The 25,191-nt window shown below is 37.3% G+C and overlaps 1 long non-coding RNA gene across 1 annotated transcript; it reads right to left on the bottom strand.

Moving 5' to 3' along the window:
- Positions 1 to 11,765: 11,765 nt before the first annotated feature.
- Positions 11,766 to 24,430, bottom strand: LOC131910430 (uncharacterized). The gene is made up of 4 exons (XR_009379129.1): positions 24,236 to 24,430; positions 21,159 to 21,225; positions 14,758 to 14,904; positions 11,766 to 11,864 (listed from the first exon to the last, which is right to left on the bottom strand). It is a non-coding gene; the product is annotated as an uncharacterized LOC131910430 (long non-coding RNA).
- Positions 24,431 to 25,191: the final 761 nt, after the last annotated feature.

The raw sequence follows: 25,191 nt of genomic DNA, 5'->3' as shown, positions 1-25,191 counted from the left end.
CAATTTAGTGTGAACACTCTTCATTTCCAAACAGATTCAATAAACCACCAAATATGAGAACAGTGAATGTCAAGGTTTAAATATTTATACTAGTTGTCCACCAAGAAAAAATTTGACTCAGTTTCTAAGCAATGATAAGCTCTGTGAAGGCTGGAATATAGTCTCTATGGGTTATCCAATAGTCAGAGTCTAGACGCACCACTTTTGTGTATAGGGCATGATCAGCACTATACTTGCTCATACCAGTCAAATGAAAGGTGATACTTTCAGGAGAAAGTCGTCCAATTTTTATATTTTTCAAGGATACAAAAGTAGTATAAGCATGATGAAAAGATGAGATTTTGTACAAAGAATTGAACCAGTATATTATAATCATCTGGAAACAGATGCCTCTTGTGAGATTATAATATAATTACATTCTTCCTCCCCTTCCCTCTCTCCAAAGTCTCCTATATACTTCCCTCAGTTCTTCTTCAAATTATGGCTTCTCTTTTCACTAAAAATGTATTGTTACATGAATACATGTATCTACATATGTATTCCTAAATATAAACTCTTCAGTCTGTATAATGTTACATGTGTGCATGTTTTCAGGGCTGACCATTTGGCACTAGACAACAAATTGGTGTGTTCTTCCCTGAGGAGGAAGACCTCTCCCACTCCCAGCTTTCCCCAGTTGCCTACATTTCTTTATGTAGAGTTGAGGCCACATGGGCTTTTCCCAGCTCAGCTTTGTGTGTTCACTGGTGTCCTTCTTGTTTTGCTCACATTTGGGCAGTCAGGCTGGTGAGACTTTAGTGTGTAACATCTGGTGTTACAAGTAGACAAACTCATAGCAAACTCCCCCATCTTCTGGCTCTTATGATCTTTCTCCTGCTCTTTAGCAATGTTCCCTGAGTCTTGGGTGTGGAGTGTTTGGTAAATGTATCCATTGGGATGGGCTTCACAACTCTGTATTTCAACTGATTTTGGTTTTCTGTAATAGCAAGTGATAACATTTTAGTGATCCTACACAGTAAAGTTTGGGTGCAATTGGGTTTATGTGATATAAATTCAATAAAATATTGTATTTTCAGAGAGAAATGCAGGCGTTTCCCACCCCACGTGTCAAAAAAATTATGGATTGAATTTTACAAAACAATTGTTTGCTGTGTGAGTTGTTCTGTTTAGCTTGATCCACGCTGTCTTGTTATTTCTTATGGTTTGAAAGCTAAATGTCTCCCATGGGCTCATGTGTTTGAACACTTCATTCCTAGCAGGTGACACTGTATTGGTCCACTGTATAAACTTTGGAAAGTGGGGCTAGTTGGTATGTATAAGCCACAGACAGTCAGCTTTTGAAAGTTATATTGACCTCTGGGTCTAGTGTAGCTCTGCTTCTTGATCTACAAGATGTGGGGAACCATCACCTCATGCTCCCACAACACAATACTTAGTCACCTTAGTAATCAGATCTTTCCAGCTTTGGACTGTATCTTCTGAAACTGTGAGCCAACGTAAAGCTTTGTTCCCTGGAGTTGCTTCTTTCAGATATTTGGTCATAATAATGAGTAATGTAACTAACGCACCACCCACGGAACAATCTGCTGCAGTAAGGAAGCAGTACATGTCATAATGTTATAACTTAACTTAAGTGAAGCTCTGTATTCTTTTCCATTCTTTATGGACATGATTGCTTGCTGGAATCCCTAGTTTATCATGGTGACTGTTCTGTGACAATATAGCATAAATAACCTGCCCTTTAGTTAACAAAATACTGGTCTTCATGTAAGCTTCTATGGATATGATGACTATAGAGCTAGATAATCTCATCATCCTTATTCAGAACTCTGAGTCCACATGTTTCTGTTTACTATGGTATTCTCATTATTGACATCAGAAATTCTTACTTGAAACATGAAAAAAACAAACATAACAAACATAAATCATCATTTTCAATATTTTTTAATTATTTTGAAATACCTTGCTGTTTCATAAAAGTATATCTGTGTCAATACTCTTTCTGTCTTCCTTGCAATCCCATTACACTATAAATGTCACCTATTCTGAAAATGTAAGGCTCAGGATACTGAGCATAAAATGGACTGAAAATTTAACATATAAAGTTGTTATTGACTGTTTAGTATTGTTCAGCAATAATCTGATTTCAGGTGTGGCTTCCAAAGAGTTGTTGACACTCCAGTCCTATGCTGTGTTCTCTTTTCTCATAATGTGATACAGGAATGCTTTTTATAAAGAATCAAACAAAACAAAACAAACAAACAATGAAACCCCAGGAGATCAGGCTGTTATTTCATTGAGTACGGAACCTCATGAAGGTTCTCATGTGTCTTAAAGAAGGTGTGCTCGTTAGTTCTTGTCAAGTTGACACAAACTAAAGTCACATGGGAAGAGTAAACTTGAATTGTGGAATTGTGTCCACAAAATTGGCTTGTGGGCACATCTGTGGAACATTTTCTTGTAGATGTAACCGTCTGTCTTATTAAATAAGAAACACAGAGCTGATTCAGAGAAGAAAGCCAAGAGGTCAGAACTAAGAGCCCTACCCTTCCTGCTTCAGCCAAGAGAGCTCTTCAAAAAGGGACCTACTTCCTGTGTGTATGTCTTTATATAGTCTTTCTGTTCTGCCTTCTCATTGGTTGTAAACCCAAACACATGACTGCCTCATCATTGCCTGTCTGTAGAGACTTCCAGGTCTTCTGTGGTTGGTATTGAGATTAAAGGAGTGTGTCTCCAATGCTGGCTGTATCCTTGAACACACAGAGATCTACCTAGCTCTGTCTATCAAGTGCTGGGATTAAAGGCGTGCGCCACCACCGCCTTTAATCCCAGCACTCTTGCTATGGCTCTAATAGCTCTGACCCCGGGCAACTTTATTTATTAACATACAATTAAAATCACATTTCAGTACAAATAAAATACCACCATATTTTCTTGATTAATGATTGATGTAGAAGCACCATGCCCACTTTGAGTAGTATCACTCCTGTGTGGTAGTCTTTGGTTGTGTAAAACAGCAAGCTAAAAAAGACATAGAGACCAAGCCAATAAGTAGCACTTCATGATTTGCTACAGTTCCTGCTTCCAGGTTGTTGCCTTGTGTTTCTGTCCTGACTTCTCTTGTTAATGGTTTGTGTACCTGTAAGTCAAATAACCTCTCTCTTTCACAAGTTGTTTTTGGTCAATGTTTGATCACATCAATAGATATCAAACTATGACAAAAATTATGTGTTCAATAGGTGGACAGCAGGGTCAGTTGAGGAAGGAGTGAGTGATGTGTGGGTCATCACCCTGGGAACCATGGCTTGGGTAGGAAGGTGATTCTTGCCTCTCTGCGTTCCTCTTGGTGTCAGTTGCTAGGAAACTTCCATAGGCACTAATAAGCAAGAGGTTTATGTTGTAAGATTGGACAACACTTATACTTCTTTCCTCAACCAACAAGGAAGAGGTAGCACAAAAGGGTAGAGTCTGATGGCAAGAGGAAGAGACTCCTTTTCCTGGGTACAGACGGGTATCCCTGGTGATATTGAGGCAGCAAGCAAGAAGACAAAGCAAGAGTGAGTTGTTTATACTCCCAAGTAGAAAATTCAGCTTGGATCTATAATGCATAGTGTATAATTGGGTTACAATGATTTAACTTTAAGTGTTCCCATTAAGTTATAATGAATAAATGTGGCACATGGCTGTACTACCTAATATTCATCCCCACCATAGAACTGACCAGTGCTCTCTGTTGTAGTTGTTTTGCCTGCACAGCAGCATTTATTTGAGATGAAGTTCTACATTCCATGCCTCGTGCTAACACTTCAAGTTGCAATGTAACTGACATAATTATTATGAGTTTTTAACCTATAAACATTACTAGATCAGATAAAATATTCAAGGAAATGTCTGACTTTAGGATACATTCATTTTCTTTGTTTGATTCTGGAGAGTTTCATAACATGTACAAAATAAACAACAGAAATAAAATTGTCCCCTGATATCAGCTAAAGGGTCAAATGACTTGGATGAGTTCATAATAGAGAAAAAAGATTCCTAGTTATGAGTTCTTATCACTTTATGAGCCTGCTTGCTCTGGTAAATAGTGCTCAAACTGTATGGTTATAAAAGAAGAATGAACATTGGCCTTTCTTAATTGCTGAAACTCACTCAGGAAGCACCCTATAAACCTGCATTAGGAAGATGTTTCCATCAGGCAGCAAGTCACTGCGGAAAGAAGAGGCATAGCCAAGGACTCTGGCTGTCAGTCAAAGGTTAGGTTCTGTGATTCCTGGGAGAACAGAAAATACTCAAGTAGAGATTACTGTCAAGAAGAACATGCAGATGAAAGAGATATCTTGATAGAAGGAGACATTATGGGGTAAGGGAGAAACCTATTGCTAGGGAAATTCCCAGGAATCAACAAGGACAACCCCAGATCAGACTACTAGCAATAGTGGAGAGGGTACCTGAACTGGCCTATTCTAATAGTAAGATTGGTGAATACCATAACTGGCATCATCCAGTAACTGATGGAAGAAGATGCAGAGATCCAGAGCCAAGCACCAGGCCGAGCCCCGGGCAGCCCAGTCGAAGGGAGGGAAGACGGACTATATGATCAAGGGGAGTCAAGATCATGATGGGGAAACCTTCAGAGACAACTGAACCAAGCTCATAGGAACTCACGAACTTTAGACTGACAGCGGTGGAACCTGCATGGTACCAGACTACACCCTCTACATACGGGAGACAGTTGTGTAGCTGGGTCTTTTTGAGGAGTTCCTAGCAGTAGAATCAGGATCTATCCCTGGTGCATGACCTGGCTTTCTGGAGCCCATTACCCATGATCAGACACCTTGCTCACCCTTAATGCTGGAGTCGAGGGATGGCTTAGTCCTACTCAACTGAAAGTACCAGGCTTTGCTGTCCCCCCCATAGGAGGATTTACCCTTTTGGGGGAGGGAATGGGGGTGGGTGGGTCAGAGGGGAAGGCATTGTGGGTCAGTGGGGATGCGGGAGGGAGAGGAGGGAGGGAGCAGGAGGAGGGATTAGAGGGGGATCTGTGGTTGCTATGTAAAATAGATAATTTTTTTAATTAAAAAAAAGAATGTGCAATAGAATAAATGTGCTAAACCCAGTCTTCCACAAGTCATACTTTATTTTATTCAGTAAGAATCACCATAGATCAATATTTGCACACATATACATACAAATAATGTACAGTATTTTATAGAATGTGTATATTTATCTGAACAGCAAATATTCAGCATCCTCCCAATACAGATTAGAACAAGTGTGTAACTTTCCACCATTATTTGAAAATGCAAAGTTCTATGAGTTAAAAGATGGCCTTGTGGCTGTTTTGTGTACCAATAAACTATACGCACTGTAAGTAGTTCATTTACAAAGCTGCTCTCTCATTCTATGATTGTACTCTATGTCTAGAAGTCCTTTATATCCACTATATCTGAGTAAAATTTTAACACAAGTAACAATGCTTAAATCTATAAACACAATCAAAGTCATTGGAACCATAGAATAGCTATAAAAAGGTAATGGGAATTAAAGTGTGGAAGGTATTGGGCATGTAGTCATCTTCTGAGAAGGTGGCTCTAAAATAAGCAATGCAAAACCAGTGCAAGGCTGCCCCTCAAGATCAATGTCATGGCTGTGGTCATCCATCACCTCTAACACCAGCAGGAAGCAATCAATGGCAATCCATCTCTTTCCTGTTGGATAATTGATTTTTTTTAAAAAAAAATGTGTGGTTGATCTTTTTTCATTTTAAGAAACTGTCACTGAATAATACAGTAGTCTCAAAGGTAGAGGGACAAGGGTTGGTTGCATCGACAAAATCTTAATGACGTTAGATATAACAATACTTTCGAGCCTGACTGTCCCTGAGAAGAACTAGGAAGGTTTTGCCTTTGGTGTTTTAGACATGGTATAAAAGTGTTATGCCATCAGATGATATACAAGTCTATTTTGAGTGGAGATATACAAACATTGGACTATTAAGTGACTCTTCTAATTTTCTTTTCAACTTCATATTCCATGCACTTTAAATTATACTTCACATTAATTTAGTCACTCATGCTAGAAGTTCTAATTTGGAGGTTGAGTGGTTAGGACTGCTTGCTGTAGCAGAATCTTGCTACACAAACATAGGAATTGGAGTTCAGATCTCAGAACATACATAAAAGGTTTGTGCAGTCCCAAACACATCTGTAACCTCAGTACTAAAAAGGTAGATAGCAAGAAGATCATTGAGGCTTGCTGGCAGCCAGCTTAACTGAAAAATGGCAAACTTGAAGTTTCAGGGAGAGACCTTACCTCAAAGGAACAAAGAGGAGAGTAATGGAGAAAGACATCTAACTCTCTCCCCTAACATATGCATACACAGACACACATAGTAGCATGTATATGTACACATGTACCACACACACATTATGTATAAAAACACACACAAAATAAATAATACTAAAGGAATACTTATTTTAATTTATTTTTGAAGATTTTATTTCTAATTCTCTCTCTCTTTCGTGTGTGTGTGTGTGTGTGTGTGTGTGTGTGTGTGTGTGTGTGTGTACAAAAGTATAGGTTTCTGCAGAGGCCAGAAGTGGGCAATTGTTCCCTAGAGCTAGAGTTACAGGCAGTTGTAAACCATCTGATGTGGGTTCTGAGAATTGAACTCTGGCCCTCTGCAAGTGCAATACATGCTTGTGAGCCATTTCAAGTTGACAATTTTATTTCATATTTTGATGTATAATGAGTGGTTCCTTTGACTGTCTTGCTAAAACTATATTCTTCCTCTATAATTTGGAAGACTATTATCAGGGGTGGTCATTGAGGCCACAGAGTCGCTCATTCTTAGAGAATACTGTGGGCAACTTGCATCCTCATGAATCTTTGTCTCTCTCAATCTTCTGTCTCTGTGTGATTTAGTACAATGCCATACTTAATCTACAAAGCCAAGCCTATGCTCACAGCAAGTAGATATTGATTTTCCCATTTGCAAGTGGAATGGAGGAGGCATGAGCCAGAGTGAGCTCATCCAATCATAAAGCTCTGAAAGCATTCAACAAAACTGCTTTCCAACCTACTCTTCCAAATCCAATACACTCAAAATCCGCCAAACAAAGCTTCCATCCTAAAGAATCCATAGTTTTCTTACATTATTTCCTGTCTTTCCTCACTGCCTTTATTCACACATCAGGTGGGATTTCTCTTCTACCCTGAATCTTGCAACATACAAACTGAGAATACTTGTTTTTCTCCCAACCTGAATGAACACAAATGCTGTTCTTGGAGTGAGAGACTTCATATAAGACAATAAATCACTGAGTGCTGGAGTGGCTGTGAAGGATGCTGGGCAGAGAGTGGCCCTATAAATTTGGACCAATTCTAAATACCTTGAAGAATCAATGGCTCACAGTACTGAAGACAGAAAGCAGTTTAAGCAACAAAGAAAAGATTGGTGGGGGTTAAGTACCTAGAAAACTGGAGACAGAGTTCAGGATTCGGTATACCATGGAGTATAGATTTTGAGAATTTTTACCTGAGAAGACATACTACGGCTCTGTTATTAAAAATGGCACCCATTGGTAAGACAATGGTGTTTACATGAATCTTTCTTATTCCAGAAACAAACTTGTTAACTCAAATCTTGAGCCAGGCATCTTATTATAACAATGTTTTTGTGTATGTTTGAATAGTTTACTTACTATTTGCTTTCAGTTGGCTATTTTCAGGTATCCTTGGTGTTTATTTGCATGTGTCCTATACTTTATGTAACACACATTTTCTCCTTAGTCTTCTCAGTGCTTATTGTTTAATGTCAGGAATGGTGCTAGAAAAAAGCAAAACAACAAACCAAAATAAAAACGTTATTTTTTAGATTGAATGTAGCTATTCTTCAATATTCAATCTAGATAAAGAAGTTTGCACAAAAGCACTGATTGAATATCCATCTGGTAAACCTTTAGCTTGATAACTAATTTTTTCCACTGCATGAGTAGCTGCTGAGACACCTTGGGGACTTGATATTTGTATAACATTGCTGCTGCAGGCCATGGAAAGTCCAGAGCACAGCTTTCCATACTTGCTTTGTAACAGCTGGTTCTGATTTGTGTTTTGGGGTTTTCCAATGTGATTATTGCCTACTTTGTGCATACCAAATGGGTCTGCCTCTTTCCGTTTCAACTGAAGGCTAGTTAAATGGGATTTGAAATATGAATATACTGATTAAACATTTTCAATGCCCTAATAAACTAGAGGAAGCACAGAAAAATGTAGCAGATCTCACAGCAATGGTTCTTCAAGCAAGAGCTACAAAAGAAAATTATTTTTAATATGCTATTTCTTTTCCACGTTGAAGGCTCCTTTATAAGTGTGCATGCTTTTGTTTAAAGTTGTATCATTGGAGAGAATGATTATTTCCTTTTTTTCTGCAGGAAGAATTCTCTCACCAAGAGAATGATATATTCTGCCCAGACCTGACAGATCCATCCTATTCCTTCTAGATCAATATGGGCCTCAGTCTTGCAGTCACTGTGGCTGTTGTTCGATTTCAGTAATTCTCAGATCGACTACCCACAAATGCAGTGAGGAGGTGCCAATTACTGTGCACAGCCATCAGCTTGTTATTGCTGTGTGCAATTATTGGAGGAGAGGTATGCAGCATAACCCCAGGGATGGTACCAAGAAGGAATGGCCTTTTCATCATGATAGTCTCAATAAAATCAGGTATTACTCCATCAGCTGGCCTTTTAAATGAAAGCTTACATCACTTTACTGGAAATATGTGCAAAATGCCTGGCTACTGACAGAGAATGCCTAAAACTTCTATGCACGCAAGCAAAGCATTTCATATATTAACACTTTTCTCCTTATGCTGACAATACTGCTGACAGCTAGTGAAATAGATTGACCCTTTCTATGCTGCGCAAGTCCCGCTTACAGACGCAATGATGGATGTTTCCTTGAGACACATTCTCGGCTGTTTTCTGACAAGCATGCATTTAGCAGAAGCAAATGTTGACTCATGATGCATTAACAGCATGGATAGTGCATTGGAGATGCTTCATCTTTTAGTTAATAATATAACATCTATGTAAACAGCCACTTTTAACTTCTTCCCTTACGGATTTCCAAAGAAATGTATCAATTAGATATAAAAACATAAAGACATGCTTTTGAAACAAAAGGGGAGAAATGCATATGACAGAAGTGTGAAGGCCTTTCTTCTGAATTCCATGTATTCAACACACCACTGAACAGAAGAATGGGCTGCAACTGTTCTTAAGAGAAATACTGATGAACCAGCAAATAACAGAAGGGAATCCCTACAGAATGCTAAAGATACTTTTCAACAAAGTGATATTTGAAAGTTTCATGTGTGTGTGCACGTGCACTGTGTATTGTTCTCTGAAAGATCATGGGAGAAGCATTTAGGCTGGAGGCACTGGGAACTCAGAGTTTTGATGGTGGAAATCTGAGTCCCAGTGGGAAACAATTCTGTTTTAGGATATGGTCATGGAGGTATTTATCATCTGTTCATACTAGCTTGGTTTTTCATCCAAGGCAAACATAGAATTTATACTATGTCTTGCTGTGAATGAAGAAAAGTATGCCAAGAAAAAGTAAATGGATGAGCCTATATGAAAACAGAGAAGAGTTTTAGCACAAAAGCATACTACTGCATGTGCCTTGTATGAAGTCAGGAGTCCTCCTTTCTCTGCCTGCTTCTCCAATTAGCTGAGCCTGACCAAGTAAAAGAAAATACTGTATTAATTTTCAATCTCACACTTCTTACATCATCTGTGCTGGATTTGGGAAATACTACTGAACTCGTGTGAAATACAGCTCAGTACATAAGACAATGAAGTCATTGTTTTTGACATGACTAAATATCTGATTGCGTGGAACTAAGAGGCAAGTAACAAACTTTTAAACACCTGAAAGAATCTAATGAACATTTAAAAAAGTTTAAATTACATTTCATTTCCATACTTTCTTGAAAAATAAATTTAATATGAGTTAATACATTCATATAGAAAATAGCCACAATAAAAAAAATGAGAAATGTAGGTGAACATCTTTATGAAGAGGTGAAAATCATTTTAAAATATAAAAATGAAGTACTAGATCTTCAATTTGGGAAAATATTAATACAAGCAACCACATAATTGCAAATACCATGAATTCATATCTTTATTATGATCAGGAAATATTTGGAAATAATTTCCACCGTATATAAATAACTTTCCTACTTTTAAGATAATAAATTCATGGAAAGAAATACAAATGTCCTATATTCATCCTCTCACTTTTTCTCATTCTAACCAACAATTAAAAAAATAGAAAATGAAAAAACATGTGAACGCTTAAAGTGGTAAGCATTCTTTACCAGCTATGATGGGGTTGGGCCGAGTGTTGTGAGAAACATCTAATAGAGAGAAATTGTAATCTTGTTCTAGAAAAAAAATTGTCATGTTATGGAAGATATTATGTATGCATAAGCCTAATTAGATATATGTATACTGAATTCTATAGTATACTTCATTAAATAGTGTTTGTAGTATGAAAAAGCATACTTAATGTTAATTGCCAGGTATTTTCTTTTCCAACAGTAAAATTCATATGAAGTAATGTTCAATTATTAAGATTACTTCAATCATAAATTTTAATGGAATGAAATTATAATAAGATGATATGAAATATACATCAGAGTGAAAACATTGTGTATCATTTCACAGCAGAATTCAAGAAGAGGATGTCATTCGGTGTTAGCATTCTGCACACCATGGGGACAGTGGGACAAAAAAGCAGTGTGCATGAATGATGATGTCCTGATAGATGATTCTTCTAGTGTTTAGATGCTCAACCTATCTGTTCCAACGATTCTCGACCTGTGGGTAGTAACCTCTTTGGGGGTCACATACCAGATATCTTGCATATCAAATTTTTACATTACTGTTCATAACAGTAGCACAATTACAATTATGAAGAAGCAATGAAATAATTTTATGCTTAGGGGTCACCACAACATGAGGAACTGTATTAAAGGGTTTGATTACAGCATTAGGAAGATTGAGAATCAGTTTACTAACCTGTTTTTTTCTCTTTCTTTCATAAATGTAGAGATTTTTATCACTGGGTTATCCAACACACTGACATGGTCATCATAGCCACAAACAGGCACCAATTTCAAGTATAAGGTATAAAATTCATAGAATTCATTAAATAAGTTTAACATTGATTCAATCTAAATGATAACATGTTATACATATCAAGCTAAATAAAACAAATGATTTAAATTAGCTCCATACATTTATTTTTCTCCCTTCCATATGGATACAATAAAATGTCCAAAAATACTTATATGGTCTCCATTACAAATTGTTAGTGGAATGCATGTTCAAGTATATAATGCTATCTTCTGGTGACCCTTTACCTCTATCATGTGTTTTCTCCAAACATTTAGCAATCTTTCTTCAAGTACCTTTTGCTTCTTGGAAAGTTCTAAAGCCAAGGAAATATATATATATATATAATATATATATTTATATAATTTATATATATATAATATATAATATTTATTTATTATATATAAATATATATATAATATATAATTAAGCTGGCAATAGTTTTTAAATTATTTTGAGAAATTCTTACCCTTAAGATGAATTGTCAGAACCGTTGTTTTATATGTTTTTTCAAGAGAATATGAGGAAGAAAATTCAAAGAGGCACAAATGCTGTCATAGCTCTGTAGGACCTATATCTTCTTGGTAACTTTATTAATTTTCATTCTTTAGTATCTAATTTTTTATCCTATGATCAGCAAGTCTAATGTCTCTTGGGCCATTTTCTTTTTCATCTCTAAGAAGAATGAAAAGTTTATCATGTGTAAAATGAAGAAATAAAATACACAAAGTTGTCAGGAGTGTCAATACATAAGAGTATTTAATATGCACATAAAATTAATGTATTTAAGCTATCAAATACTGTTATGTTTATGAGTATATGCATATAAAATGCATGCATAAAAAATCTCATGATTACTTTGATCTAAATCTCAGGAAATGAATCAAGCCTATAGACATTATACACCTGCTTATAATCACAGCTGCTTAGAAGGCTAATGTGAGAATGAGGCCCTGTTTAAAAAAAATGAAACTTCTTAAGACAACATTGATCTTATCGGACAGTCTATACAAGAAATTAGTAGCACAGGTCAAGAAATAGGACTCCTTGGCTCCAAAGCTGACTCTACTTTAGTAGCTTCCATCTCTGGCAACTCACACAGTATCTAAGTCTTTTGTTTTCTTCTCTGTACAGAAAAGTTAATGGATAAATGGGCCCAATACTTAGTGCACTGTATTGTACAGTTAAATACTTAAATTGTTTTCTTTTATTGCTACCTTGGGGAGAAACTTGCTGACAGATCCGCACATCTTCAGATAAAACAAAGAAAACTTCTGAAACATGGTCAAATATCATGTACTGTGTTCCCAAAGCAAATTGGTGAGGGTTCTTTTTTTCAGAGTCCCTGAAGGCAGCCAGAGTGGCAGCCTAAAGCAAGATTTCTCATGTGTTACATAGAGCAGATAGATGACTTGAAGCCTAGCCAAGATGCAGAATCTGAGCAGGCCAGAGAGGAGTGTGACCGCAATTGTGGATAGCTAATAAACTCCTATGTGGTGCTGTGGCTGCTGGTTGCTCTACCAGTCTGAGGGCAGACAGCAGCAGCAATGCTGTCTGCCTTGACTGCAGCTTTTATTAAGATCAGCTAAGAGCACCAGCTGATAGTCTTTCCTGATTTTCGTGTGAACTGCTGACACTGAGAGGCATTAGCTTTTTCTTTCTTTAATTGAATTCATCTCATTAAGTCAGGCAGGGTGGGTCACCACTCTGTTATGGAGATTATAATTACAAGTCAGACACAATTTATGAATTATGCTCTAAGTTTCATGTCAAATAATTATATAATAACAAGTATGTGGACCTGTCAAAATGTAGTTTGAAGGGACAAACATTGCTTTAACACTGTTCATTGAATGGACCCCCCTTTAATCAGGTTTCTGTTAACACCAAATATTCAGTTAGAAAACTTCTCTTATCATGCAAGCATGTACAGAATTCTCATTTTGTAGGAGAGTTAGAATCTAGCAGGTGCTTTTCATGCATCTATATATTTCTTTCTTTAATCTTGTAAAACAGAGAAGCCAGAATTAAAGGTTTACTAATGCTAAGCACCCACTGTCTTCTTTGGAGCAATTTAACTTGGTCTCCATGGATGTAAGGGCTCATTCAGTTTGCCAACATTTTGTTTGGCCTGCAATGTTCTTTTTTAGATTTTGATACTAACATTACAAAAGTCTTGTAGAATTATTTGAATAGACTCCTATTGTTCAATCCCTGGATTAATTTATATAGGATTATTTTTCTGGGGTGTCATCATTCTTCTCCAGCAATGTAGATTATTACACTGAATTCCACAGATGTTTGTTACATTCTCCACATTTACAGAGGCCACCCTTCCAAGTTTCAGTGAAATTTGATGTCAAATACAATAAAACTTCACACGTGGAATGATGGAAAGAAGTCAGAAGACTGTAAGAGCCAGAGGTAGTGGATGACAACAGTGAAAGTGTTTCCTGGAGAGGACAATGTGGTTGCACATGTGAACCCACAGCAGTTGTGACTGTATACAAAAGACCTGGGCAAAATCAAGCTGGACAAAGTCGCACACATGGGTGAGGCTATTAAACATTGATGGCTGCTGTGAAGGGGAAGGAGTCAGCTTTCTTCAGGGATGTGGCCCCTGGGAGGCTATCCATTGGCCAATTAAATGGCCCTACAGCCATGTACACAAGGGCATCAATAAGTGGAATCTGTGAAAATGGGAGGGAATAGTATTTCAGAGGAAAGTGGAAGGATTGGAACATAGCAATGGAGGGTGGATTTGATCAGAATACATTATATGCATGCATGAAATTTCTCAAACAAGCAAAAGAAGGAAAGAAGGAAGGAAGGGGGAGGGAAGGAGGGAGGAGGGAGAGAAGGAAGGAAAGAAGGAAGGAAGGAAGGAAAGAAGGAAGGAAGGAAGAAGGAAGGAAGGAAGGAAGGAAGGAAGGAAGGAAGGAAGGAAGGAAGGAAGGAAGGACTTTACACCAGGGCTCACATTGTCTCAGGAACAGATAAGTACACTCTCATGACTACTAGAAAAATTAGAGCATGTCATGTCTTATATTATGGTCATGTGATCTGTGCCCTTGTGCACCATTATTATCACCTCTCTCCCCTGCCCTGTCTCTCTGTCTCTCGTCCTTGAACATGATTGACAAGTAGTCTACTGCTGAGCTACATCCCAGCTCTTGTGAATGTTGAACATCTAGTTTTACTTAAACATGGACAAATGATGAATCCTTACCTCTGACAGGATCTGCAGAAGCAATTGCTGAAGGAAGAACTATCTGAAAAGTCTACTCCTCTGCCTTCCTTCACATTTGCCATTGTTTATTAAGTTGGCTATGTTCCATAGACTTCATGCTCAATTATTATCTTCTATGATAATCACAATTATTCAAAAAAAGGAAGACTCTTTCCTCTTGTCTTTGGCTCCAACAATGTATTACACATCAGAACAGTGATTTCCTAGAGTCAGAGAGTGTGGGTGAAGACCACTTACACCCAGCTACAAAATGTGGATACTTGTCATCATAGTGCCCTCTGTGAGACAAGTTTAATGTTGATGCAATGTGGACAGTACCTCACTCCACTTCAAGAAGTCCAGGATCACTGTCTAGTTCCAGGTGCTGGAGACGGAAGCTCATGAAGTGGACTTTTAAACAAACTACTCATTCTTCATGTCCATTGTCACCTTTACTCTTCGTTGTGAAAGCATTGTTTCAGATCACTAGAAACAGAACAAAGCGACAAACAACATACAATGAGGACCATAAGCTCACTTGTTCACTGACACAAACATGTGCTTCTTCACTTAGACATTCCTCAGAAATCTTCCAAAATTAAATTCTAATGTGTCCCCCCCTCATCGCATTTACAATGTTGAAAGCTGAAAAGTATCTTTCTCTGGAATAAATTAAACTACATAAAAAATGATGGATGGGATGGCAGCAGAAAACTGAAATAATTATAGACATGTAAGTCTCACTGAGAATATAGCTTGATCCAAATGGGCGAAAGTAAGGGACCTGCGAAGAGAAATGACTGAACATACAAACATGCCTCCTTGCAAAGGTGCCTTCTAATTTCAAACACTTTTGCATTTACATTCCAGTCAATTTTCCACACTATAAATGTCAGTCAACATCGCCTCATCATTCCTGAAGATGATTTTACATTAACAATAGTAAAAGTCATGTTCATATTTTCATTATGCACCCGAGCCTTTGCATTGTAAATATTCCCCCTGAGCTAATATCTCAGAATTCAAGGTCATATAGCAGGGCTTTTTTCCCTGCTAATTATAAAATAGATTACTCCACTTGAAACTATGTAGGTAGAAATTCTTCCCCAAGGAATCCATCCCTTCCAGATGTATTTGATCATGTTCAATATTTTTTAACTATATTATATTTGCTTTTCCCCTCTCACTTACCAAATATGATGCACAGAATGCTTAAGAACTTGACTTATTACTCTGACATTAGTAATAAAGTCATATTAAGAATAATGAACTAGAAGTCTTTCACCTGCATGCAATTTTCCTTATTAGATTTGCTTATTATTTCACTTGTCAAATTTCACTGCGTCTAATGTTCCTTCTTTATGTTTATAAAAGGTGCTTTATTGCAGACACGTCTAATCACTATGGAAATTAGGTAATTATTTGGTGAATATTAACATTCTTTCCCATACAAAATAATACATATATTTTGAATCTTCTTCTTTGCTTTTGGGGAGAATATAGAAATTAAAGCAGTTATTGAACACCATTTGCATGCAAATGAGTCAAGAGCAGTAGCATATCAGAATGTGCAAAATATATTTAACTTTAAATTTCATGTGTATTTTTTAATTCTCTAGACTACGGCATTTTTCTGAAATTTTGTTTGGCGTGTTGGGATCATGTGACATAAAAAGTTTTTCTGGTTACTATTTGCTAGTACGCATGGGTTTTTGACTTCTGTAGATTATTTTATGTCAAGAGAAAATAAATGTCCTTTAAGTATGAATGATCCGCATACCTCACTGATTAATAGCCAGATGGCATACAGTATGTCTTAATACTATACTGGATGGATGATTTGTAAAGCTGTGGGGTTGTTATTATCAGGAAAATGCTGATGATTTTCTCACAAAACAATCATAAAAATATTGATTAGAGTACTGTGTCTCAAAGAAAATAATAGTTATGCCCCTGGGTAAATTGTGAGCAGATGTAAACAAACTATGGCCTTTCTTATAAAGATGAAAACTCATGGTATTGATAATTCCATAAATGTGAATGGTGTAGACAGTAAATAATGTTTGGATCTCAGACACTGTCAGTACAGCAGAATCAGAGTGTTGCTTGACTTTAAAGTGTTACATTAGTAAGAAACACAAATATGAAAGCTAGGAGCTGAGGAATGCTGTATCTCAGTGTTCAGTGAACTTGCATGTAGTCAAAACCTATGTGATCGATCTTCTGGTGTGCCTTTTAAATCTCACTTGGAGAATGTTCAGGTCTGAGCTGAATGCTTGTCAGGCCCTTGGTACACTATTGATACTGTCATGGCTGTTAGAAGACATCCGGAAGTCTTGAGTAACCCACCTTCCCTTGTTTCTGTGACAGAGAGTAGCAAAGTGCTGTTTTCAAAAAAGACCAAACACATTTCTACTGTGGATGGCTCATGAGAAAAGTCTCAGCTGCTACATTGAACATTGCCCAGGATGCAAAGTATCATTTCACAATTAATGATCTCCTGCAGAAGGAGAACAGGCAAGTTGGAGAGGAGTGCTTGTTAGAAATGGCCAAGACAGCAGCTATGCCTCTTGAGAGAGGCTGCTTCTGCAGGAAAATAAACGGAAACAGATTGTGAACATATTGGAAATCATTGAGACTGCTATGTGGCCTTTCCCCAAGTCTTATTTAATACCTATGTGTAGAAAGTTCAGAGACAAGAGTGATAGGTCTAACCTTGGGCCATCTGAAGGAACATAGGGGAAATAGAATGTTTTCTGAAATAAGAATTGATAGCAGAAAACAAAAAATACTAACAAAAATCTTTGTAACTGAATTGTGTCCCTTGAAAAATCTATGTTAAAGCTCTAAGCCCTTTACTTCAACACATGACTATTCGATGGAGGCTCTTGGATGAGGCTGAAATTGGCTGAAGTAAATTTCTGTTGCTTAACTTGATCAGGCTGTAATACATGTCCTTCCTTCTTTCCTTCCTTTCTCCTTTCTCTCTCTCTCTCTCTCTCTCTCTCTCTCTCTCTCTCTCTCTCTCTCTCCTTTCTTTCTTTCTTTTTTTCTATCTTTCTTCCTTTTTTCTTCTTTGCACAGCTTTGTGTGTGTTTGTGTTGGAATGTGTGTCGAAGTCAGAAGTTGTGACATTATTGACATTAAATATTTTCTTCTGTCACTCTCCACCATATTTTTTGAGACAGAGTCTCTCATTGAACCTGGAGCTGAATGGAATTCAAGAGCCAAATGATCTGTCTGTTTCTGACTCCCTGGTAATGGAATTACAGATGTGTATCATTGTGTCCAGATGTTTGTGTAGATGCTGAGGATATAAAATCAAGGCCACATGCCTACATGGGAAGCACTTCACTGAGTAAATCATCGTCCCATCTCATGACCTATTTTTGTTTGTTAATGATACCGTTACCTGATTAACATTGTAACATTATTTCCCAGTTTAAAGAGGACATGTTCATATGTCTCACTAATTATCCTTAATGAGATGAAAATAACTGAAATACATTATTTTAGACAATTTAACAGAAAAAAGATAAATAAAAGTGTTTTCATATAGACTTTACAAAACCACCCAAGATACAATGGTTTGATCATTCCCAGAAGAGAGTTTTAGTTTGGGCTTTGACATAGTACTGAAGGTCACCAGCATGTCATTTGCCTTTCAAGGTCTCATTGTCCATAGTGTGTGTGTGTGTGTGTGTGTGTGTGTGTGTGTGTGTGTGTGTGTTTTGAGACTATAACAAAGTTCACTAAATTGAGTGGCTTATTATGAAGAAAGATTTCCCATCATTCTGGAGTGTGACAAATCCAAGCTGGAGGTCTGACAGATGTGTGTGTGTGTGTGTGTGTGTGTGTGTGTGTGTGTGTGTGTGTGTGTGTGTGTGCGTGCGCGTGCACATGCGGGCCCATTGTGCTCTGGTTCATAGATGGCAGCTTCTGCTTAGGCTTTATTTTGATAATAAAAGTCAAGAGAGATCCTTTGGGTCTTTTATATAAAGGCTTGGGTCATGTCCATAGAGAATACACACTCATGGCCTTAAGTGTTCTAAAGAATCTTACTTCCTCATATATTTAGGGGTGAAGTTCGATGTAAATTTGGGGAACACAAATGTTCAGACCACAGACATGTACCTTTTTTTATTTTGTTTTTCTTTTAATGTTTTTCCCCTGTAAATATAAATTCATATTTATTCAGCAATAAAGAAAAATGAAATAATGTTATCTGAAGAGAATGGATAAAACTGTAGACTGTGATACTGAGAGAATTGAGACACAGAAGCACGTGTCGTTTTTTCTTTCATTTGTGGATCCTGAATTTTATATAGATATATACAATAGCATATACCTATATTCCTAGAAAGTACAAGGAAAACTCTTTAAGAGAGCAGAGATAGTGAATGGGAAAGTAAAAGGGGAGAGAGGGCAAAGTATTGGAATTTGGAGGATATCCAAGGCACATTATATACTTATGTGAAAATACCTTTGTGAAACTGAGTACTGTGTACAATTAAAATATGACAATATAATTATTCATATAAGTAAAAATATTGAAATAAATGAAAGCAACAATGAGCAAGTAACTGTTTACAAACAGAAATTCACTGAAATTGTTGGAGAAACAGCTTTGAGGTGCTTGATTGAAAGAATAATTTCTAGCTTACATCCCATTCTCTTCACAGACATGCAGCATAATGGGAGCTGTGCAGTATACAGCTGATTTCATTTCCTCTACTAAACATTGCAGAATTTAGTAGCTTCTACCTTCATTCATTTCTTAACTTTGGTTGCAATTGCCTCCAATGGACTCATTGGCCATCAATCATAAACCAGCTTATTATTGGTGAAGAGGTGAGGTAGGTTAACAGTGGATTTGCTTATAAACTGAGAAGAGATAAATCTTAGTTCCCTCAAGGGTAGCAATATATTTATTTATAGGTTGGAGGCAGTATCCCTTTTCAAAAGGCACTTTATAGGAAGGTAGAGTCTTCAAGACCTTGGTGTTTATGAGCTCTGAAGCTTGTGTATCTGTAGAATTGTAAAATACACTAATAAAATAAGATAAGAGATTGCCTTATATTGGACTGTGTTACCACCTGAAGTACTTGTATGGGCAGTGTAGAGGCCCTATAAAGCAACTTTACCACTGAACTTGAATTCTTTATGTGTGGGGTTAGGAGACCTGCTGCTTTTCATTTACAGGTCCATAAGATTTACAGATAAAAATAACTAAGAGAAGATATAAATGGTTTAATTATAGTATAATCTCAAAATAAAAAAAAATAACAAAACCTAAGAGGAAATATCTCAAGTCATTCTACTACACCCAGGTCCCTGAATGACCATAAATAATTTCCATCTTATAAACCTACCTAGAAATCACTGTGGACTTGAACATGTGTAATTAATCTCTTCACTAATATGACTGCTCATGGAATAAAGGAAGCATGGGAAAGGCCTTTACTCTAGTTTATTTATGATTGCTTTGTGACACTGGAATTTTAGAAATGTTCTATATTGAAACATAACAAAATTGTCAATATATAAATGGTATTGGGATTTCATAAAAATATTCAAATATGAGTTATTTTAAAAACCAAATAATAGGGCTGGAGAGATGGCTCAAAGGTTAAAAGCACTGGCTGCTCTTCCAGAGGACTGGGATTCAGTTCCCAGCACTGACATTGCAGCTCACAACTGTTTGTAACTCCAGTTCCAGGGTACCCAGCATGCTCACAATGACATTCATGCAGGTAAAACATCAATGTGCATAAATAAAAAATAATAGGAACAGGTACCAGGCATAGTGACTCAAACCTGTAGTCTCTGCACAGTATGAGGCTGAGACAGGAAGATCGCTCTGACTTTAGGGCCAGCCTGTTCTATGGCATGAGACCTTGTACCTAAAATACAGAAGCATAAACCAAACCAAGTGATCAAACAAACAAAAACCCTGGAAATCCTTTACTAACAACACTACAATATTTTGAATGGTGCCTGGATTAGAGTTTGAACAAAATAATCCACTTAAATTCTTTCTCTGTCAGATTTTTGGATACCCTGATCTATTTCTGTTCCATCATAAGGCATTAAAACAAATAAAACATCTGGTAGAATATTAAGAATTTGAATTGATGAATCTTCTTCTCACATGTGTGCTCTGCATCAAGGCTCCAGGCTGTCCTTTCCTTTCACACATTTATGAGATGAGGTGTTAGTTTGTGTAGAGGATGCCAGCACTGCCCATGCAGCCTGTTCCCTGGACTCCACTTGACAACTCAAACTTAAGCCATCTGAACTGTTCTCTAGATGTGCCCCTGCAGAAACTGGCTCCACTTACTGGCTTCCTGTGTCAATGTTTCTTCATCTTTCAACTGCTCTGTCCAAAAAGTGAAGTCCCAAACATGGCCTTTTCCTTTCCAGAATTCAGCTAGCCTGTTGGCCCATCTTGCCTTCACTGTCATGACTTTTTCCCCAGGCTCCTTCCCCAACCCAGTCTTACAAAACCCTTTCCACACAAAGGGTAGAAAGATATGTATGAAGCCTGAGAAAGAACACACCTTTCCTGTGTGTAAATCCTTCCAAGAAGTCCTCATCACTAGAAGCAATGGCCCTGTCCATATTTACCTTTTGACTCCATCCCCTCCCTTTTTCCTGAACCCTCCAATAAAATCATCTTGGTTTTCTAGCTCTGCTCTGTCAGGGATCACTGGTTACAGGATCTTGTCATCATCTTTTACCTGAAGGTATCCAATGGTTGAAGTCTTCATTCTGAGCTCAGCTGTGACTTTCTTAATGTGACTGATGCTAAAACAACAAAACAAAACAAAATTGAATTGCAATGAAATTCTCATGGCTTCTCTCTTGCTGACTGTTTTATTTATATAACTTTAGTGTTGTACTTATACTGTTCAGCTTTCATTTTGGTTTATGATCACCTCATTTTGCTCCTGTTACAATGTAAGCTTTGTGGAAGAACAGATTATCTATCTGTCTGTCTGTCTATCTATCTATCTATCTATCTATCTATCTATCTATCTATCTATCTATCTATCTACCTACCTACCTATCTACATACCTACCTACCTGTCTGTCTGTCTGCTTGTCTGTCTATCTATCTATCTATCTATCTATCTATCTATCTATCTATCTATCTATCTATCTACCTATCTACATACCTACCTGTCTGTCTGTCTATTATCAAACATCTATCAATCATCTATCCCTGTCTGTCTCTCTGTCATTTCTCCCTCTCTTTCCTACAAATACGCCTTTCTTTTCCCCTTTCTTTCTTCCTTTTTTCTTTCCTTTCTTTCTTCCTACCTTCCTTATTTTACTCCCCCTCATCTCTCCTTTTTTTCTTCTATGAACTTGTTTCAACTTATGTGGACCTCTTAAAGCTCTGCACTCTGCACATATTCAAAGATTAGCATGTGTTTATTCTGTGATGGGTAATACTGAGGTTGCCTAGATCTATGAGCTACATACACCCCTAAACCACTGTTGTTTTCTCATTTACTTTACTTTAACCGGGCTCATATGTGTCTAGAAAATCTGTGTATAAATTGGATTTTTGGTGATGTTCTCAAATAAAGTTTTTCAAATGAACTCATAAAAATACTACGAATGCAAATGTGATATTCATATGCTTCAGAACAGACAATGAAGCTTATGAAACCCACAGGTATGCAACACCTTTATATATTTTGTTGCTGCCCCAAAGTGTCAAACAACAACAAAGTTGTGCACAGCTTAGTGTCACTGTGTTGGTGCAGCCACAGAAGGGAATTGTAAATCCAGAGTCATGTTGCTTTTCACCTGTCCTGGCTCAGCACTTGTACAATATGGGGTTTGTGTCTGCATTTCCAGAGGATTCCTTGCATGGGTTAGAGCTCCCTCCAAAAACTATTTGTTTTCATACATTTTCAGTGATAATAAGCCCTGCTAGAATCCATCCCCCTGTTCCAGTCAGAGGTCGAGCTACCACCCTGAGCTCGTTTTCCACCTACAGTATCCCACCTCAGCTCCCAACCAGTCGCAGACTCTACAGATTTGATACATTCACTTTCTCTCACTTAGTGCTGCCCATTCTCTTTGATACTTGTTTAGCAACTGAGAAAACAACTTCTCTCTGGAAAAACTCAGGTTCTATTCTTTCTCCATTGTGTTACCATTAATGGTTTATATTCCTTTGCTGTGGTTGTTTTCAGTTCAGGATAGGTCCTCTGTGTACAATATAGCTTATCCTCCCTTCTATTCAAGTTTATCTCATTGTGGTATGTTCTTGAATACCTTTTCCCAGATGATCCACCTCATTGCCTTTAACATTGTTCTTTCTTTTTTCCCCAAAATTCGATAAGATGAATACAATTAAAAAGCACATTCTCTTTTATTTCCTGCTTTCTCTTCCTCATGAAATGGCTGCTGGTGCGTGATGAGCTGAGTACTCACCACATGGAGCTGAGGACAGAAGGCTGTGATAGAACATGTTGCTCACCACAAACCTGATCTCATCTTTACCCATAGAGAATAGAAAGACAATTGAGAGTGTTTCCTTGTTTTTCAGCTTGAAGGAAAATCAGGCAGACTGGTAAAATCCAACTTGGATGGATTGTTTTTAAAATATTGCTTAGTATTAAACCTATACAAAACTGTATATAAAGTGTTCGTGTATTCAGTACAGGGCTTGAAAACCATGCTTCCAATGTGATGCTGAAACATCTCAATGTTTCTCTGTCTTCCTAGTCTATTCCATCTTCAGCCAGTACACTACAGGAAAGAAGGAAAGAAGGATGGGGACAGAAAGAAGGAAGAGCCTTAATAGCATTGCTGCATGACAAATGACTCTATTGGAAAGTTGTAAAGGACTTCTAGATCATTTCTAATTATTGGTTTATAATGAAAAACTCTCAGTGTTCCTCTTTTAAGACACTCTTGCGAATAATATATCCAGTGTGCCTTTTGAAGTAAATGATAGTGTTGTAAAATCTACAGACCATGAATTTTTGTTGGCAGCTACCGTGTGACTGGTATTTATTTTTATCCAGTTAAATTGATTGAACCTGTCTTCAGATCACGTGAAAAGTAAGAATATCCTTAGCAAAAGAACAAGAGGCTGGCCTCCACCAGATGGCTTCTACCCTTCTTATTTTTAAATAGCTTTCTCTAAAGAGTTTTAAATCTGACCTAATTCATTTTGAAACCATTTACATTCTATCCTGTCTGTATATTGCCAAGCATCTGGGCTGAAAAGTGAGAAACAAAATTACTCATTCATAGTTTCCATTGAATCCAGGGGATCAGCACTTTAAAAACAAAATTTCCAAATAAAATGTAAAACACCCAAAATACATTGGCAAAATTTTCTGGATGTTACTGCATTAGAAAGAAATTATTTCACGTGTTGGCTAGATTGGAAAACTAGATGCCCAGATATTTGCTGAAGCTTTATTTCTGTGTGTATTTGTGAGGCTTTTGGATGAAGTCAAGAACTGAATCTACACTCAGAAAACAGAAGGTTGTCCTTCCTTACATGGATGAGCCTTATCTAATCAGCTGAGGACCTAATCAGAATAAGAGTTAAGTAAGGAAGAAATCTGGGACAGATGATTGATGGTCTCTGTGGAGAAACACTGATGTCTGCCTGCCTCAGGTGGACTCCGATGAGATCTTAGACTAACAATCCTGTGATCGCTTCAGTTTTCAGACTCAGAGTGCAACTATGCCAGTGCCTCAAGCACCCATAGAACAGCTCAGGAAAACAATAGCACTTCTTGACTACTGTGTGTGTAACCATGGGGTAGCTGTGGTTGGTTACCTTCCACAGATGCTCAAGTCTGAAGCCATAGGTTCCTCTTCTACTGAGTTATGCCAGCCTTACAGAGAAAGGAGAGAAATAGGAGGGAGCTGTACATAGGCTCTTCAGGATTTTAGAGGAAAGCTGTACATCCAGGGTCATTCACCGTCCAACCATCACAGCAAGTCGTAGTGTCAAATCTGACCACCATGTTTCAAGACCTAATTCTTTCACAAGAAAGGGAAAGTAAGGACAAAGACTTTTAATTAATTTTAAATCTGTATCTGATATAGAATGTTTTGCATTCTTGTTGCCCTGTGTTTACAGAAGAATTGGGAGTCAATTTTTTCCCCTGAAGCAGTTTCAGAGAAGTGAGTTCACATCGTTATACTACCCTAACCCAGTGACTAGAGCTTCTGTTCATTTATTATGTGTTCTCCATGTGTTAGCACATTCTGTTTGGTGCCAAAGCTGCAACAGCATATATCCATGTTACAGATGAGGTTGAGAGGGATGAGTAGTCTATGGAGACCCCAAAGCTAACCATGTTGTTTATTTTTCTGAAATCACCTGAATCCCAGCACATCACACAACTATAAAACAAGGATATTATATTCTATTGTTACAATTTTTTTCTCTCAAAGTTTATTTCTCTGCTATGTCTATATGTTGTGGTGTAGCATTAATTTTAATTTTTTTAATTTTAATTAATTTCTGTCATGTAAATTAATTTTAATTTAATTTTAGTTATTCTGTTCAGTGCTAGAAATTATTGACAGGGTATCATGCATGCTAGGCCAACACTCTGCCTCCGAGCTACATTCCTAATATACATACTGATTTTTAAATACATAAATCTTGATTTTTCACATTAAACATGTCTCTGATTAAATGTAGAAGTAAAAGGCCCTCTCTGTTGGATCTGCAGTAATGATGAGACATAGACTTAGTAAGTTCCAGTGAAAGGCAAGCATGAA

This window comes from Peromyscus eremicus, chromosome 5 (genome assembly GCF_949786415.1).
Source record: "Peromyscus eremicus chromosome 5, PerEre_H2_v1, whole genome shotgun sequence".
Classification (NCBI taxonomy): Eukaryota; Metazoa; Chordata; class Mammalia; order Rodentia; family Cricetidae; genus Peromyscus; species Peromyscus eremicus.
The sequence above is the reverse complement of the archived record's forward strand: the minus strand, read 5'-3'. Positions and strand labels throughout refer to the sequence as shown.